The following is an 18,242-nucleotide window of genomic DNA, read 5'->3' on the forward strand; positions in this document are numbered from 1 at the left end:
TCAACACTACTGTCTTTCTTTTATCCCAAACCCCAATTCCAACATTTCTCCCAGACCACAACTCATGCTGTAATACCTTCTCTGCATCTCCTTTCTGTCATTTACACAGCACCTCTTTGATGAAATCCTCTCCAACTTCTTGGAAAAGAGTGAATAATTTCTCCCTGATTCCATCTTGCATAAAACCACAACCCCCTCCTTGCTCAACAACCTACCAAAAGCACCTACTTTTTTACACATATGCACTAAATAAATATTAAACGTCTGGATGTGTTAGGTGTTTGGGTTCTTGTACACTCATGATAAAGGTGTCTGTGTTCATGTTATGTCCAGCTAGAAGTGGTTTAGACAAATGTCTGCTGATCCGGTCTGGGAATATGGTTTCTAAGGAGGAGTTTGAGAAGGAACAAGAGTGGTCACTGTTCCATGCTGCTACTCGGAACATTAGTTTTTCACCTTGAAGAGCAACATTTTTTGCTGCCAGATACTGAGAGCTTGCTAAGGAGGGGGAAATGTCTTGTTCCAGAATCAATGCACTGTGGAATATTTGTAAAAGGAAACGTAAGAAACTTGTAATAGTGGTTACCTTCAGGGGAAGGAACTGGAGAACTCGGAGATAAGGGAGAAAGAGAGACCTAATTTTCAGTGTATGCCCTTTGATAACTTTGGAACTTTGCTCCATGTGCCTATATTAGCTATACAAAAATATTAATTTTTATATCAGTATATTGTACAAAACTATACTTGTTTTTTTGAGACAGAGTCTTGCTCTTGTTGCCCAGGCTGGGGTGCAGTGGCACGATCTCAGCTCACTGCAACCTCTGCCTGCTGGATTCAAGCAATTCTCCTGCCTCAGCCTCCCAAGTAGCTGGGATTACAGGCATGTCTCAACACACCCAGCTAATTTTTGTATTTTTAGTAGAGATGGGATTTCACCATGTTGGCCAAGCTGGTCTTGAACTCCTGACCTCAGGTGATCCACTCATCTTGGCCTCCCAAAGTGCTGGGATTACAGGCGTGAGCCACTGTGCCCGGCTGAGCTATACTATTTGGATCTTAAGCCAAACCTCTGCACAGCTACAATTGGATATAATATTATCATATTTCTTATATTTAAAACTGAGGTATTAAATATGTATTTCAGCAATCTATTAGACTCTGAATCCCACACAGTGAAAAAACTAAAAAGAAATTAGGTCAGGTGTGGTGTTTCACAACTGTAATCCCAGCAGTTTGGAAGGCCAAGGCAGGTGGATCACTTGAGCCAAGGAGTTCGGTATCAGTCTGGGCAATGTGGCGAGATCCCCATCTCTACAAAAAAGTCAAAAAATTAGCTGGGCATGGTGGTGCACACCTGTAGTCTCAGCTACTTGGGAGGCTGAACTGGGAGGATTGCTTGAGCTTGGGAGGATCGTTTGAGCCCAGGAGGTCAAGGCTGCAGTCAGCTATAATCACACCACTGTACTCCCACCCAGGAAACAGAGGGAGATTCTGTCTCAAAAAATAAATAAATAAGGATAATTGGAGGTGTGAAAAAGTTGCAGTGACAAAATTTTAAGTACATTTCAATGTACGATATATAATTGATTGATCAGGAGTTTTAAGTACTCTAATACAGATTACAAGTGAAGATCATTTTATCAAGGAATACATAGTTCCTTGTCTTGTTTTAATTTGGATGTAATAATGACAAGAGACCAAATACCTTAGGGTAAAAGAATGCTTTATTGAGGACTCCTTTTCCTCAAAATTTCTGCCTTCTCCCAGTGACTGTAAGATCAAATTTCACAAATTTTAAACACACACACACACACACACCGAAATTTCCCTTGTCCAAACTGAGCCTCTAATATGAAGATACACTCCTTTTTCATCTGAACTCTAAGGCCTGTCTAAACTTGAGGATGTCTACCAAACCTCTGGCCATCCAAGATAAATGGTCCCCATTCTTTTTTTTCTTTTCTTTTCTTTTTTCTTTATTTCTTCTAAAAAAAAATGGGATACATGTGCAGAACGTGCAGGTTTGTGGAACCAACCCAAATGCCCATCAATTATAGACTGGATAAAGAAAATGTGGTACATATACACCATGGAATACTACGCAGCCATAAAAAGGAATGAGATCATGTCCTTGGCCGGGATATGAATGAAGCTGGAAGCCATCATCCTCAGCAAACTAACACAGGAAAAGAAAACCAAACACTGCATGTTCTCACTCATAAGTGGGAGTTGAACATTGAGAACAAATGGCCCCCGTTCTAATATACCTTCCCCAGGCAAGTCTAGGAAATTGGCTTTCATTCTCACTGATGAGCCTCACCCTACCTCCCAAAACATCTTGCTTCTAACCTCTGAATTCATTGCACAAAAGCTAAACTGAAGACTAATTTTCAAAAGGTGATATGAGTATGAAAAAAAAAAGAAGACAAAGAAGAAGAATGTGCTTTTTAACCTTTCTCTTCTAAATGGGGAAAGTATCAGGTTAAGCGGAATCCCAGCCATGCTATCTACCTTACCTGGAGCTGTTCAGTATACTTTCTGTCCCTCTACTTTCTGTGTTTCTGTTCTGGGTTAGATAGATACCCCACCAGTTATTACACTTATCTGTGGAAATTTAATCTCTTTAATTTTTTTTTTTTTTTTTTTTGAGACAGAGTCTCACTCTGTCATCCAGGCTGGAATGCAATAGCGTGATCTCGGCTCACTGCAACCTCCACCTCCCGGGTTCAAGCAATTCTCCTGCCTCAGCCTCCTGAGTAGCTGGGATTACAGGCACGTACCACCACACCCGGCTAATTTTTGTATTTTTAGTAGAGACAGGGTTTCACCATGTTGGTCAGGCTGGTCTCGAACTCCTGACCTCAAGTGATCCACCCACCTCGGCCTCTCAAAGTACTGGGATTACAGGCGTGAGCCACTGTGCCTGGCCTAATCTCTCTAATTCTAAAATAAAAATATTAGGCCGGGCATGGTGGCTCACACCTATAATCCCAACACTTTAGGAGGTCAAGGCAAGAGGGAGTTCAAGACCAGCCTGGGCAACATGGTGAAACCCCATCTCTACAAAGAATACAAAAATTTGCCAGGCATGGTGGCACATGCCTGTGGTCCCAGCTACTCGGGAGACTGAGGTGGGAGGATCACTTGAGCCTGGAAGGTCAAGGCTGATGTGAGCCATGATCACACCACTGCACTCCATCCTGGATGACAGAGAGACTCTGTCTCAAACAAATACATAAAATAAAAAGTCTTCTCTTCACCCTTACTAAATCTATTCCTATCTAACAATAGCTTAATCGGTTGTGCATGTACACTGACTGGTGTATAGGCTGCTCAGGCTGCCATAACAAAATACCACAGACTCACTGGCTTAAACAACGCAAATGTATTTTCTCAGAGTTCTGGAGACTGGAAGTTCCAGATCAAGGTGCCAGCCAATTTGATTACTTGAGAGTGCTCTCTTCCTGGCTTACAGAAAGCCTCCTTTTTATGAAATAGGAAAGAAGAAACAGCAGCACCCTATTCTCCCACCCTTTAACCAAGGAAGTGCTGAGATGCTAGTAAAGTCTTGTATCAAAGCAAACAAATGCCACAACACTGATTTGTCTTCTTTGAATCCCCATTCCTCCTAATATCCACTAGGTCAAAACTCTGCCGGGGAGACTGGAATACAGACATTGGCCTACCCTGTCCTATTGTGATTGCAGGTTCACAGGAAAATGGCAACTATGTCCATTTAACTCACTCTCTACAGTATTGTTGGGCAGAGAAGCATTTAAATGCTTTTGATGATGATGATTATAGAGAAAAATGAAATATAAATGGCTACTGACAAGTCTCATTGTAGCAACTTTTATAATCCCATTATTAAGGAGATGAATATTTTCATATTCCTAAACAAGAGGTAATAACATGTCTAAAGCCTCTTTGCCCCTCACTTATTTTGTTAAAATGCTATTCTCATTTATTCTCCATCTTTTCCCCCTTGGTGTGCATTAGTTACTATGGAAACATCAGGATACCATAGTTTGAGGTTATCAACATTCTCAAGTTCTATTAGAGTTTGAAGGCAATTTATATCAAGGTGTTGGAGAAGGGGGTTGTTGCTGAGGCTTAGAAATGAATGAAAGAGAAAATAAAATGTATGGTACAGCCAGACAAACACAGGTCTTATTCAGAAAGCACCAGAGAAGGGTTGGGAGGTCATCTCATCTGCCCAATTTATCTACCAGAATCCTGACTGTAGTCAATGAGGTCTATCAAGTAAAGATATTTATGTATAACAACACCACCATGGGTTCTTTCAACTGAGAGCTTTAGCGGAACAGTTTTAAAAACTAGTAGAGTGACTGAACCACACACACTACGGAATTTATTATATGCACATTACTGAGTAATTGACTTCATTATAAACAAAGACACACACACACACACACACACACCAAGTACATCGAATACGAAGTCCACATTCCAACCATCAGATTAACCAACCTACATGTATCTGTATCTGTTCTTTCTGCCGTTCATCCTATTACAATATATGAGAGTCCCAGAAGAGTTCAACCACTTTTATGATTTCAACTATCACCCATATGCTGAAGATTCCCAAATAGATATTTTGATCCCAGACCTTTGCCCACTTGCGTGTGGGTATCTAGTATATATCTCCACCACAATGCCTCACATACAATTAAAACTGAATTTATCTTGTGTATTAGTCAAGGTTCCTGAGGGTTCTCCAAGATATGTATAATGAGAGAGACAGAGATTTATTATAAGGAATTGGCTCATGCAGTGATGGAGACTGAGAAGTCCCATGATGTGCCATCTGCAAGCCAGAGATCCGAGACAGCTGGTGGTATAGTTCCAGTCCAAGTATCCTGAGAACAGGAGAAGCAAGGTGTAAGTTCCAGTTCACCTGCAAGAGAAGACCAATGTCCCAGCTCAGAAACAGTCAGGCAGAGAAAATGAATTCTCCCTTACCCTGCCTTTTGTTCTATAAAGGCCTCCAACAGACTGGAAGAGACTCACCCACACTGAGGAAGGCAATCAGTTTTACTCGGTCTATCAATGTAAGTGTTAATCTCATCTAGAACCACCCTCACAGACACCCCCAGAATAATGTTTGGCCAAATATCTGGACACCCTTTGCTCCACTCAAGTTGACACATAAAATTAACCACCACATCAGCTCCCCACTTGAACTAGATAGTACCCCATATTCTTTACTCCAGTCGTGACATCACATCCACCCAATCACTCAATCTAGAACCCTTCAAATCACCTTTGCCTCCTCCCTCTCCCTTATTCACTGTATTAGGTTAATCACTAAGTCCTACAATTTTTTTTTCTTTTTTGAGATGGAGTCTCGCTCTGTTACCCAGGCTGGAGTGCAATGGTGCAATTTCGGCTCACTGCAACCTCCGCCTCCTGGATTCAAGAGATTCTCCTGCCTCAGCCTCCCAAGTAGCTGGAAGTACAGGCACCCACCATCATGCCTGGCTAATTTTTGTAGTTTTGTAGAGATGGGGTTTCACCATGTTGGCTAGGCTGGTCTTGAACTACTGACCTCAGGTGACCCACCCACCTTGGCCTCCCAAGTGCTGGGATTACAGGTGTGAGCCATTGTGCCCAGCCAAGTCCTGCAAATTTTACCTTCTAAAAAATTCCTCAAATTTGTCCCTGCCTTGGCTGGGCGTCGTGGCTCATGCCTGTAATCCCAGAACTTTGGGAGGCCGGGGCAGGTGGATCATGAGGTCAGGAGTTTGAGACCAGCCCGGCCAACATAGTGAAACCCCGTCTCTACTAAAGATACAAAAAAAATTAGCTGGGCGTTGTGGCATGCACCTGTAATCCCAGCTACATGGGAGGCTGAGGCAGGAGAATCGCTTGAACCTGGAAGACAGAGGTTGCAGTGAGCCGAGATCTCGCCATCACCCTCCAGGGCAAGACTCCATCTCAATAAATAAATAAATAAATACATAAATAAAAATATTTGTCCCTGCCTGTATATTTCTGTCACCCACGCCGGAGTGCAGTGGCGCAATCACAGTTCACTGCAGCCTCAACCTCCCGGACTCAAGCTATCCTCACACCTCAGTTTCCGTAGTAGCTAGGAACACATGTGCACTCCACTGCCACCACACCCGACTAATTTTTTAATTTTCGTAGAGATGGGATCTCCCATGTTGCCCAGGGTGGTCTTGAACTTCTGGGCTCAAGCGATCCTCCCACCTTGGCCCCCCAAAGTGCTGGAATTACAGACATAAGCCACTGCACCTGGCTTATATTTCTTTTTTGACATTATCTATTAATGCTATCAGAGATGAGGAATTTTTTTTGAGACAGTCTCACTCTCACCCAGGCTGGAGTGCAGTGGCATCATCATGGCTCACTGCCACCTTGACCTCACCAGGCTCAGGTGATCTTCCTGCTTCAATCTCCTGAGTAGCTGGGACCACAGTCGTGCACCATCACATCTGACTGATTTTTGTATATTTTTTGTTGTTGTTGTAGAGATGGGGTTTCATCAGTTGCCCAGGCTGATCTCAAACTCCTGGGCTCAAGGGATCTGCCCACCTCAGCCTCCCAAAGTGCTGGGATTACAGGTGTGAGCCACCATGCCCAGCCAGAGATGAGGATTAAGCTCAATTCCACCATTCCTACCTTCCATCCACCCCTTCCAATAAAGTGGTAGCATTATTTTTATTTCCTCTAATAGATATCTTTTTCACTTTAAGTAACATACATCCACTTATATTTTCTGTTTAATCAACCATAGATAGTATCTCCTTAACGGCTTACTTTCCAAGATGAAGACATATTAGTGTTCTATGTTTCTCTCTAGCCCTCCTTTCCCCTACCTCCCAACCTATATCCATTTCTCCACATCTCTATTTTCACCCTTTTCCAAGCCATCATCTTAACAAGCCAGGTGCTCCAATGAACCACCCAGGGAATGGTGATGAAGTGAATGAGGACAAAGTGATGGTAAAGCAGCTTCATGGGTAGGAAACTCACATCTCTAAGAAATGCTGTGCAGAACTCTTTAGCATCTCTGAGTTCTTGGAACATAAGAAAAAATCGCACTAAAAATCCACCTGTCCTCACCATGAATGACAGCGAGGAGTCAGTGCCTTCAGAAGACTTTTGTGCAGCTGTACCAAGCCACCAGCCACCCAGTTCAAGCAGCGACAGTCCCAAGGAAAATGGTGGCAGCTAAGGGTACATAAAGGAGAAGCTGGGCGCAGAGTCTCTCTTGCACTTAAAGACAGAGACTGCCCTACCATCCACACTCCAGAACATAAGCTATTTACCCAAAGGCAAAGTGGCCAATATTAATGTGACTTTTCAGGCATTACAAGGAGACAAGGGAGTGGTAAATCAGTGGAGCTCATATGTGCTGCTGGCCCCTCTGCCCAGCGCCAACAGCATTTTTTCAACGACAGCAGATCTAGCTCACTGAGCAGATTTGCATTCAAGTGAACTCGGGGGCCTCCCACACTCTCCACTCAGGCTAATACCCTGAAGACCTTAGATAGCCACATGTCCAAGCAAGTTTCTGTAGCTGTGGCTTTGCTCAGCCAGAAAGCTGGAAGCCAAGGTCTGTCTCTGGACACCTTAAACAAGCCAAGCTATCTCACCAGCATCCCTTCTGCTGCCAGCTCTGTGACCCCATGGCTGACACCCTTCACCCTGAAGCTGGATAGGACACGGGTGCTCCTGAATATTGTGTCTCAGCTCCCAAGTGCTTTGCTACCTCAGGCTTGGGTTCTGTGCTCTTCCAGAGTCCTTTCTCTACTGTGGCATTATACCCATCCAAGAAAGAGAAAGATAAGCCACCAAACATCTGAGATGTGTGTCGAACCCAAAGACGAGGCCATCCTCTACAAGCACAACTGTAAGAACTGTGGCAAGGTTTGGGAGACTGGTAGCTCCTTGCAGATCTATCCCCACATGCATACTGGAGAGAGACCCTTCATGTTCTCTGTGTGTGGTCATGGCTTCACCACCAAGGGTAACCTCAAGGTATACTTTAATCAATATCCCCAGGTGAAGGCAAACCCCCAGCTGTTTGCCAAGTTCCAGAACAAAATGGTGGTAGTCAATGGCACCCCATGCACTCCCTGTACCTGTCCCCATAGATGAATCCAGTCTCTCTTTAGACAGCAAACTTGTCCTTGTAACAAGGACCCCCTCCATAGAACTATCACAAAATCTTTCTTTGGGGGTTAACCCCAATGACCACATGGGTGGCTCATTGTTGGGCCTTCTCCAGAAAGTAAGGGTGGACCCACCCTCCCTGGGGTGGTGCCAAACCATAATTCCCCAAGGGTTGGTGGCTTTCAAGGGAGTGGGACCACCAAGCCAGGGTCAGAGACCATGAAATTGCAGCAGCTGGTAGAGAACAGCAACAAGGCCACTTCTGACCCCAGTGAATGTCTCATTTGCCACCGAGTCTTAAGCTGCCAAAGTTCCTTCACAATGCATTACCTCCCTTGGGAAAACTGGCCTCCATACCTTGTCTACACAGTCCCTGTACAGGTTTCCTGATCGGTAAGTAAAGAATGTTGCTTTCTAACAGGCCCAGGAGCCCCAAGTTATCTCGGGACCTCAAGAGAAGAGGAAATTTAGGTATTTGATGGTACAAACCCATGGCTGGGTTCAGCTTTAAAAAAGTCTTATCTGGCCGGGTACGGTGGCTCACGCCTGTAATCCCAGCACTTTGGGAGGCCGAGGCGGGCAGATAACAAGGTCAGGAGATTGAGACCATCCTGGCTAACACTGTGAAACCCCATCTCTACTAAAAAAATACAAAAAATTAGCCGGGCATGGTGGCACATGCCTGTAGTCCCAGCTACTCGGGAGGCTGAGGCGGGAGAATTGCTTGAACCCAGGGGGCAGAGGTTGCAGTGAGCTGAGATTGTGCCGCTGCACTCCAGCCTGGGCAACAGAGCAAGACTCCACCTCAAAAAAAAAAAAAAAGTATTATCTAAGATTTCTTAAGGAACAGAGATCCGTCAAAGACAATTTTAAAAGCCTATGTTAAAAATAATTATTCTTGAAGTCAAGGCAGGCGGATCACTTGAGGTCAGGAGTTCAAGACCAGCCAGGCTGGTATGGTGAGACCCTGTCTCTACTAAAAATAGAAAAATTAGCTGGGCGTGGCAGCGTGTGCCTGTAATCCCAGCTACTTGGAAGGTTGAGGCATGAGAATCGCTTGAACTCAGGAGGTGAAGGTTGCAGTGAGCCAAGATCATGCCACTGCACTCCAGCCTAGGCGACACAGTGAGACTCCATCTCAAGAAAAAAAAAAATCTAACAATTATTATTATTATTGCTGCACTTTATACACATAATCAGGCCAAGTATAATAAAGCAAATCAGTCTTACCATGATTTGTCTTTAGTAAAAATGGGAGACTGGAGAGAGAAAAATTGTTTCAAGAACGATGGTACGCCTGTTATTAAATTATAGTCTCATTCGTTGTTTTTAAGGGTTTTTTTTCCTGCAATTTAGACTAACCGTGCTTATTCCTGTGAACCAACCAGTGATCTCTGGCTGCTGCTCAGAAGAAACAAGAGGGATGGGTAATGTAAAAATCTGGGTCAGTATTCTAATTCTGGGCACATATTAGAATCAGCTAGCGACACCATATCAGCTTGGTTTCAACAATTGCCCAGTTCGTGGAAAGCTTTCTTATTCAGTTCACTTGGAATAATTTTACTTACTTTGTTTTACTGTTGTGGAAAATATTGCTGCTGTACTCTTTGTGTAGGAATGCAGGATAAGCTTACTCAACATTTTCTTAAATTGAATACTTACTACAGATATCACCTTTTGTCAGAACTCAAGAGTTATGGATGGCCCTCACCATACTTACACTTTCTGACTGAGCTCCTCTCTACCCTGAATACAAGAGACCCTAATAGGTAGGCAGGAGTATCATTGCCCAATTCAGCCTGAAGAAGTTATGGAAGATGGATCTTTGTCCCTCTATAACCCTTAAGATTAAGGGTTCCTGGCCAGACGCGGAGGCTCACACCTGTAATCCCAGCACTTTCGGAGGCCGAGGCGGGTGAATCACCTGAGGTCACGAGTTTGACACCAGCCTGGCCAACATGGCAAAACCCCATCTCTACTAAAAATACAAAAATTAGCCAGGCATGGTGGCACGCACCTGTAGTCCCAGCTACCTGGCAGGCTGAGGCAGGAGAATCGCTTGAACTCAGGAGGGGAAGGTTGCAGAGGGCCAAGATCGCGCCACTGCACTCCAGCCTGGGTGACAGAGCAAGCCTCCGTCTCAAAAACAAAAAATAAATAAATAAATAAATAAAATAATAATAATAATAAAAGATTAAGGATTCCTTTGTAAAACGCAGGGGAGAAATATGTCAGAGGTGTTCAAACCAGAGTGCCTCCATCCTGAATAGGGGCTGGGTAAAATGAGGCTGAGACCTACTGGGCTGCATTCCCAGGAGGTTAAGCATTCTAAGTCACAGGATGAGATAGGAGGTTGGCACAAGATACAGGTCACAAAGACCTTGCTGATAAAACAACATGTGGTAAAGAAGCAGACCAAATCCCACCCAAACCAAGATGGTGAGGAAAGTAACCTCTGGTCATCCTCACTGCTCATTATATGCTAATTATAATACATTAGTATGCTAAAAGACACTCCCACCAGCACCATGACAGTTTACAAATGCCAAGGCAATGTCAGGAAGTTACCATTTATGGTCTAAAAGGTGGAGGAACCGTCAGTTCCAGGAGTTGCCCACCACTTTCCCAGAAAACTCATGAAAAACCCGCCACTTGTTTAGCATGTAGTCAAGAAATAACCACAAAAATAGCCAACCAGCAGCCCTCAGGGCTGCTCTGCCTATGGAGTAGCCATTCTTTTATTCCTTTACTTTAATAAATTTGCTCTCACTTGGAAAAAAAACATACATTACCACACCCACAATGGGGAGAGACCCATCCTATGTGAAATCTGTGGACAAGCTTTTTCTACCAAAGGCAACGTAAAGACACTTCTCAGGGTTCATGGAACCAACTCATCCATAAGTACATACCCCATTAGTCAAAAGAAATTTGCCAATGTGGTCATGTTGCAACAACATATTTGGATGAACATGGGCACTCAGATTCCCAGCATGTCCCCGCCAGAGAATCCCTGTGATTTTAGGGGTCCTGAGCCAATGATGGTCAGTGAGAATGGTAATACAAGTGCCATCTGCCATGATGATGTTGAAAGAAGATGCCACTGTGGACAAAGTCAGCTCCCAGGATGCCCCCAGTAGCTACTCAAAGGTCCTCACACCTCTTCTTAGCATCCACTTAATATAACCCACCCTAGGGTTTGCCACGAAGGCTTCCCTAGCAGTCACCAGGAAAGTGGGTCCTGTTCCTTCTGGCCTGCAGAGGCAGAGCAGCTGAAAAACGATTCAGTGGAGAGCAACAGTTTAATGACTCATTCTCACTGATGGGACACCAGGACTATTAGCCAAACTCCAGATGCTGTGGAAACCACATCCTTCCAGGCACGCTCCCTAGCAACTAGCCAAGCAGAAAGCATTATGACAAAGTCTCCAGATGCTGGGAGCAAAGCTGAGCACCCCAAGAACAGCCACACTGAGATGGGCTGTCTCCCATCAACGTTTTTCTGAGCCCAGTCAACCTATGTCAAAGTTCAAGTTTTAACAGGTTTGGTGGCTAGCACTTGTAATTCCAGCTACTAATGAGGCTGGGGCAGGAGGATCACTTGAGCCCAGGAGTTCAAGGTTGTGGTAAACTATGACTGTGCCACTGCACTCCAGCCTGTGCGAAAAGGAGAGACCCTGTCTCTAAAAAATAAAAATGAAAAGTTGAAGTTCCTGGTAATACAAATAGGAGACAGGGAAATACTGGACAGAAGAGGGCAGTTCCCCAGCAAAGGCCCCACCCTCAAGCCTGGATATCCACAGCCCTAAGTGAGAACAGGCATTCCTGTTTTTGTGCCGAAAATGTTGCCTTTTGGCCCATCACGCCCCCATCTTGTACCCATATAAACCCCAAACCCGAGGCTCCAGAAGCAGGAGATGAGGAGATGAGCAGACAAATGGCAGAATGGCACGGCACAGGAGAAAAGAGAAGAAACGTCAGGAGTTTGGCTGGGGGTGGTCAGAGAATCAGCCACCAGATGGCCAAACTGCAAGGGAAGATCATCTTCCCACTCCATCCCCTGTCCAGCTCCTCATCTATCCCACTGAGAGCCACCTCCACCACCCAATAAAACCCTGCATTCTCCATCCTTCAAGTCCATGTGTGACCCGATTCTTCCAGGATTCTGGACAACAGCTCAGGATACAGAAAGCTGTCACACTGGCCCTCTGCCTTTGCAGAAAGGCAGAGGGTCCACTGAGCTGATTAACACTTAAGCCATCTGCAGATGGCAAGGCTAAAAGAGTGCACTGTAACACACGCCCACTTGGGCTCCTGCACCTGTCTGTCTGTGTACTCCCCCTCCTGTAAGAGGTTTGAGCAGCGACCAAACAGACAAGCCACACCCATCACACGTCCTGTGAGGGGGGGTCAGGGAACTCTCCCCTTTCACTGGCACATTTGTTGGATCCTCAATCATGTCCCTGGTGTTAGCGGCTCAGCCACACTGACAGGCCAAGCAACACAGCTGCACACAGTGTGAGAAGAACTTCTTATCCACTAGTGCTCTTCAGATTCACAAGTGGACTCACACTAGAGAATAGCCTTTTGTGTGCAGCATACATGGGCAAGCTTTTACCACCAAAGGCAACTTGAAGGTCCACTGTATGACTCATGGAGCAAACAATAACTCAACACACCAGAGAAGGAAGCTAGCCATTGAGAACACTATGGCTTAATTAGGTATGAATGGAAAGAATCTCAGAAATGTTTACCAGAAATCCTGGCCCCTTCAGTGAAGGTGGTGGAACCAATATACCAACATGCTCAACAGTGGTCTTGCCATGAAGACTAGCGAGATCTCTATGACCCAGAGTGGTGGTGTTCCCACCCTCCCAGTTTCTGTGGGGGCCAACTCTGCTGTGAATAACACTGCTGAGTCCAAGATGGATGGCTCCCAGTCAGGTATCATTGCCAATGTGGAAAAACTAGGTGCTACTGAGACTGTTCCCACACATTGGTTCCCTCACTTCCTGGAAGAAAACAAGATTGTGGTCAGCTAAGCTAAAGGGGAACTTGCCTGGAAGAAGAAATGTAGACAGAGTGAAATGTCTAGACCATGCTTGTTCAACCCTCAGCCCGCAGGCCACATGCAGCCCAGGGCGGCTTTGAATGTGGCCCAACACAAATTCGTGAAGTTTCTTAAAACATTCTGAGATTTTTTTGTGATTTTTTTTTTTAAGCTCATCGGCTATTGTTAGTGTTCGTGTATTTTATGTGTGGCCCAAGACAATTCTTCTTCCAAGGTGGCCCAGGGAAGCCAAAAGATTGGACACCCCTAGTCTAGACTGTGCTTTTTATTCCTTTATTATTTTTTATTTGTATAAATTTATGGGGTGCAAGTGTAATTTTGTTACCTGCATAGATTGTGTAGTGGTGAAGTCAGGGCTTTTAGGGTATTGATCACCCAAATAACCTAAAATGTACCCCTTAAGTAATCACTCATTATCCACCCCTTGCCTTACCCTTCCAAGTCTCTGTTGTCTATCATTCCACACACTACCTCCGTGTGTACACTTTATTTAGCTCCCACCTATAAGTGAGAACATGTGATATTTGTCTTTCTGTGCCTGGCTTGTTTCACCAAAGTTAATGGCCTCCAGTTCCATCCATGTTGCTGCAAAAGACATGATTGCATTCTTTTTATGGCTGCATAGTATTCCATGATGTATACATACCACAGTTTCTTTATCTAATCCTCCGTTGATGGACACTTAGGTTGATTCCTTATCTTCGCTATTGTGAATAGTGCTGTGATAAACATACTATTGCAGGTTGATTCCTTATCTTTGCTATTGTGAATAGTGCTGTGATAAACATACTATTGCAGGTGTCTTTTTGATATAAATGATTTATTTTTCTTTGGGTAGATACCCGGTAGTGGGATTGCTGGATGGAAAGTAGTTGCATTTTTAGTTCTTTGAGAAATCTCCATACAGTTTTCCATAGAGGTTACACTAATTTACATTCCCACCAACAGTGTATAAGAGTTCATTCCCTTTTCTCCCCATCCTCACTAACATCTGTTAGTTTTTCTCTTTTTAATAATAGCCATCTGACTAGTGTAAGATGGTTTATCATTGTGGTTTTAACTTGCACATCTCTGATGATTAGCGATGTTGAGCATTTTTTCATGTCGGTTGGCCACTTGTCTTCTTTTGAGAAATGTCTATTCATGTCCTTTGCCCACTTTTTAATGCGATTATTTGTTTTCTTTTTAAAAAAAAAAACCCATCTCCTCCTCCCGTTTTCCTTATTCTTACTGATATGCAAATGATGTTTACAGATGGCAACCTCAGGCAGTTCTACAATCACAATTGTTATGCTGCTTTGCAAAACATAAAAACAAAAAAAATCAAAAAAAGAAAATATCTATACCAAAACAAATACAGACTATAATTATTTTTTAATTTTGGAAAGAAGCAAGTCTTGAAAGTAGCTTTGTTACTTCCAACAAACTATATACATAGAAATTCTGTACAGCCTACAGTAACTATTTCCCAAGACTGTCGCCTATTTCAAGGTGGAACAGTTTGAACTTATTGAACCACAGTGGAAAAGACAACTACTTAGATTAATGGGGTGGGGAGGAGTACTGTATACTTCCATGATAACTGTCTGCAAGTAAATGGACAAGGTTATCATCTATTTAGGAACCTGTTTTGTATGTCTCCTAACCCTGTACCCATCTTTTGTTTTGTTTTTTGAAAGTACTTTCAAAAATAAAGCAAAAAAAAAGATTATAGAATTACAAATTCCTCCAACATTTTTTTTTTTTTAAGACGGAGTCTCGCTCTTTTCACCCAGGCGGGAGTGCAGTGGCGCTATCTCAGCTCACTGCAAGCTCCGCCTCCCAGGTTCACGCCATTCTCCTGCCTCAGCCTCCCCAGTAGCTGGGACCACAGGCGCCCGCCACCGCGCCCGGCTAATTTTTTTGTATTTTTTTAGTAGAGACGGGGTTTCACCGTGTTAGCCAGGATGGTCTCGATCTCCTGACCTCGTGATCCACCTGCCTCGGCCTCCCAAAGTGCTGGGATTACAGGCGTGAGCCACCGCACCTGGCCTAATTCCTCCAACTTCTTTTGTTTTCTAGATGGAGTCTCGCTGTCACCCAGGAGGCTGGAGTGCAAGGGCGCAATCTTGGCTCACTGCAACTTCCACCTCTGGGGGTCAAGGGATTCTCCTGCCTCAGCCTCCCAAGTAGCTGGGATTACAGGTACCCACCACCACACCCAGCTAATTTTTGTATTTTTAGTAGAGACGGGGTTTCAGTTTCACCATGTTGGCCAGGCTGGTCTCAAACTCCTGGACTCAAGTGATTTGCCCCACCTTGGCCTCCCAAAGTGCTGGATTACAGGGGTGAGCCACTGTGTCCAGACTCCTTTAACTTTAGAACTTTAAATAGGATGTCCTCAAATGGACTTATGTTAGTTGTTAGGGAGTCAATGTCTGCTTATTTAAAAACAGCTCAGTTGCAGCCACAAGAGTTCAAATGTATTCCACACACTTCCCTTTGCCTTCCTGAACACCAGAAGAGGTGGGCCACTGAGCAAGGAATCTCAGGTGACTTAATTTAGTTCACCAGTGCCCACTCTGTTGAAGAACTGGATTTTCATTCCAGAGGAGAAACTCATGGGAAGGATTGTTTCCTTTCACAGGGTCACATACTAATTTTTAAAAAATATAGTTGGTGCAACTTATGCCAAGTAATTATGCAGATTTTTTGCCCTGAGTATTGCATGAAGGCTACAAAGTTGGAACAGGCAAATCCTGGGTATGAAAGCTTTAGTTTAAATATTTCACTTTTTTTGTAGCCATAGTGTCTATTTTCCTATTTTATGACCACTGAAGTATTCCCAGGCCCTGTCTTTTTGTTTGTTTGTTTGTTTTTGAGACAGAGTCTCACTCTGTCACCCAGGCTGGAGTACAGTGGCACAATCTCAGCTCACTGCAACCTCCGCTTCCCAGGTTCAAGGGATTCTCCTGCCTCAGCCTCCCAAGTAGCTGAGACTACAGGCATGTGCCACCATGCCCGGCTAATTTTTTGTATTTTTAGTACAGATGGGGTTTCTCTATGTTGGCCAGGCTGGTTTCAAACTCCTGACCTCAGGTGATCCACTGGCCTTGTCCTCCCAAAGTGCTGGGTTTACAGGTGTAAGCCACCATGCCTGGCCGCTGTCTTAAACCTAAGTGTTACTGGTGGAGGGTGTCCAGGTTCTTGTCGTATTGGACAAAACAGACAAAGCAAGGAAAGAATGAAGCAACAAAAGCAGATTTATTGAAAATGAAAGTGTACTCCACAGTGTGGGAGCGGACCTGAGCAGCGACTCAAGGGCCCAGATACAGAATCTTCTTGGGTCCAAATACCCCCTAGAGGTTTCCCATTCCCATTGGCCACTTGGTGTTCACCTCATGTAAATGAAGTGGTGGCCCACAATCACTCTGATTTGTTGCTGTCTGCAACCAATTTCGAAGTTACAAAATTACACTCTTATGCAAACCTGTGATTGGTTTTTGCAACCGGTCAGAGGTACTTTCAATTTCCCATCTGCCAGGCAGAAAAGGTGGAGGTTTGCAGAGGGAATAGTCTCTGGTCCTTTTGTTATTTAGGTGTGGAAAGTTGGGGTTTCCCTTTCAATTTAGTTCTAGGAAGTCAGCATGAACCGGACTTGGGTTCCCTGCCTCCAGACCCTATTCTCCTGCTTCATAAGAGTTGATGTATTGGTGGGAACAGCTGGACATGTAAGATGTTTTCGTGATTCCTTTTTTCAAATCCCCTTTTGTATATGTAATAATACTGAGCAAACAATGAAATGTTGCTCTAACAATTAAACCTAACTTGTGGGTGGAGAAATCATTCCCCTCTAAGTAAAAAGCCCTTATTGAAATGTGCATCAAGACTGTTACCCAAAGTTTTGTCTCTTAGTTACTGCACCTGACTTTAGGATACAAAATGTTTTTTGTCCAGTTGTGCCTTTCCTTCTGGAATTGTAAGTGAACACAATAATAGTACCTCTTTACGCTAAGTGGATATGCTACAGAGAACACAGCAGTGGTTTTTCCACTGTTGAACTAATGATGCTTTGTGAGTGTACGATCTATGGAGAATCCCCTGTAGTTGTACCTGCTGATGCTGTCTTGTCTGTTGGGAAAACAATTTTGCATGTTTTTCTCTCCAAAATAATAATTATATTACTTATATTACAATCAGTATTATAGTAAATGTAAATGAAATAAGTACTACACTCAAAAGTAAGGGATAGACTGGGTGTGGTGGCATGGTGGCTTATGCCTGTAATCCCAGCACTTTGGGAAACCAAGGCAGATCGCTTGAGCTCAGGAATTTGAGACCAGGCTGGGCAACATAGCAAAACGCTGTCTCTACAAAAAAAAAATACAAAAAATACAAAAAATTAACCATGCGTGGTGGCGCATGCCTTTAGTTCCAGCTACTTGTGTGGCTGAGGCAGGAGGATCGCTTGTGCCAGGGAGGTCGAGGCTGCAGTGAGCCATGTTCATGCCACTGCACTCCAGCCTGGGCGACAAAGTGAGATCCTGTCTCAAAAAAAAAGTAAAGGATTATCAGACTGAATTTAAAAACAGGATCTAACTATATGCTGTCTAGAGCAGAAACTTTAGATTCAATATATACTACAAATAGGTTGAAAGGATGGAAAATAATATACCATGCAATAACCATGAGTGAGCCGGCTATACCAATGTATTAGTTTTCTATTGCTGTGTAACAAATTATCACAAATTTAGTAGCTTAAAACAATACCCATTTATTATCTCACAGCTCTCTAGGTCATAAGACCAAGCAGGTTCTCTACTTAAGGTTTCAAAAAGCCAAAATCAAGATGTTGGCCATGCTGGGCTCTCATCTGGAAGTTCAAGGGAAGAATCTACCTGCAAACATAAAACAGAATCTGCTTCCAAGTTCATTCAAGTTATTGACAGAAATGCAGTTCCATGAAGCTGTAAAACTGAACTCTCCATTTCCTTGATACAGTGATCCCCACTACCATCAAATAAACAAT

At 43.9% G+C, this 18,242-nt stretch overlaps 1 pseudogene; it reads left to right on the forward strand.

The window, feature by feature from the left end:
• Nucleotides 1-6,386: 6,386 nt before the first annotated feature.
• On the forward strand, nucleotides 6,387-13,205 carry LOC100615348 (sal-like protein 4; annotated as a pseudogene).
• Nucleotides 13,206-18,242: the final 5,037 nt, after the last annotated feature.

Source organism: Pan troglodytes, chromosome X, assembly GCF_028858775.2.
Source record: "Pan troglodytes isolate AG18354 chromosome X, NHGRI_mPanTro3-v2.0_pri, whole genome shotgun sequence".
NCBI classification, from domain to species: Eukaryota; Metazoa; Chordata; class Mammalia; order Primates; family Hominidae; genus Pan; species Pan troglodytes.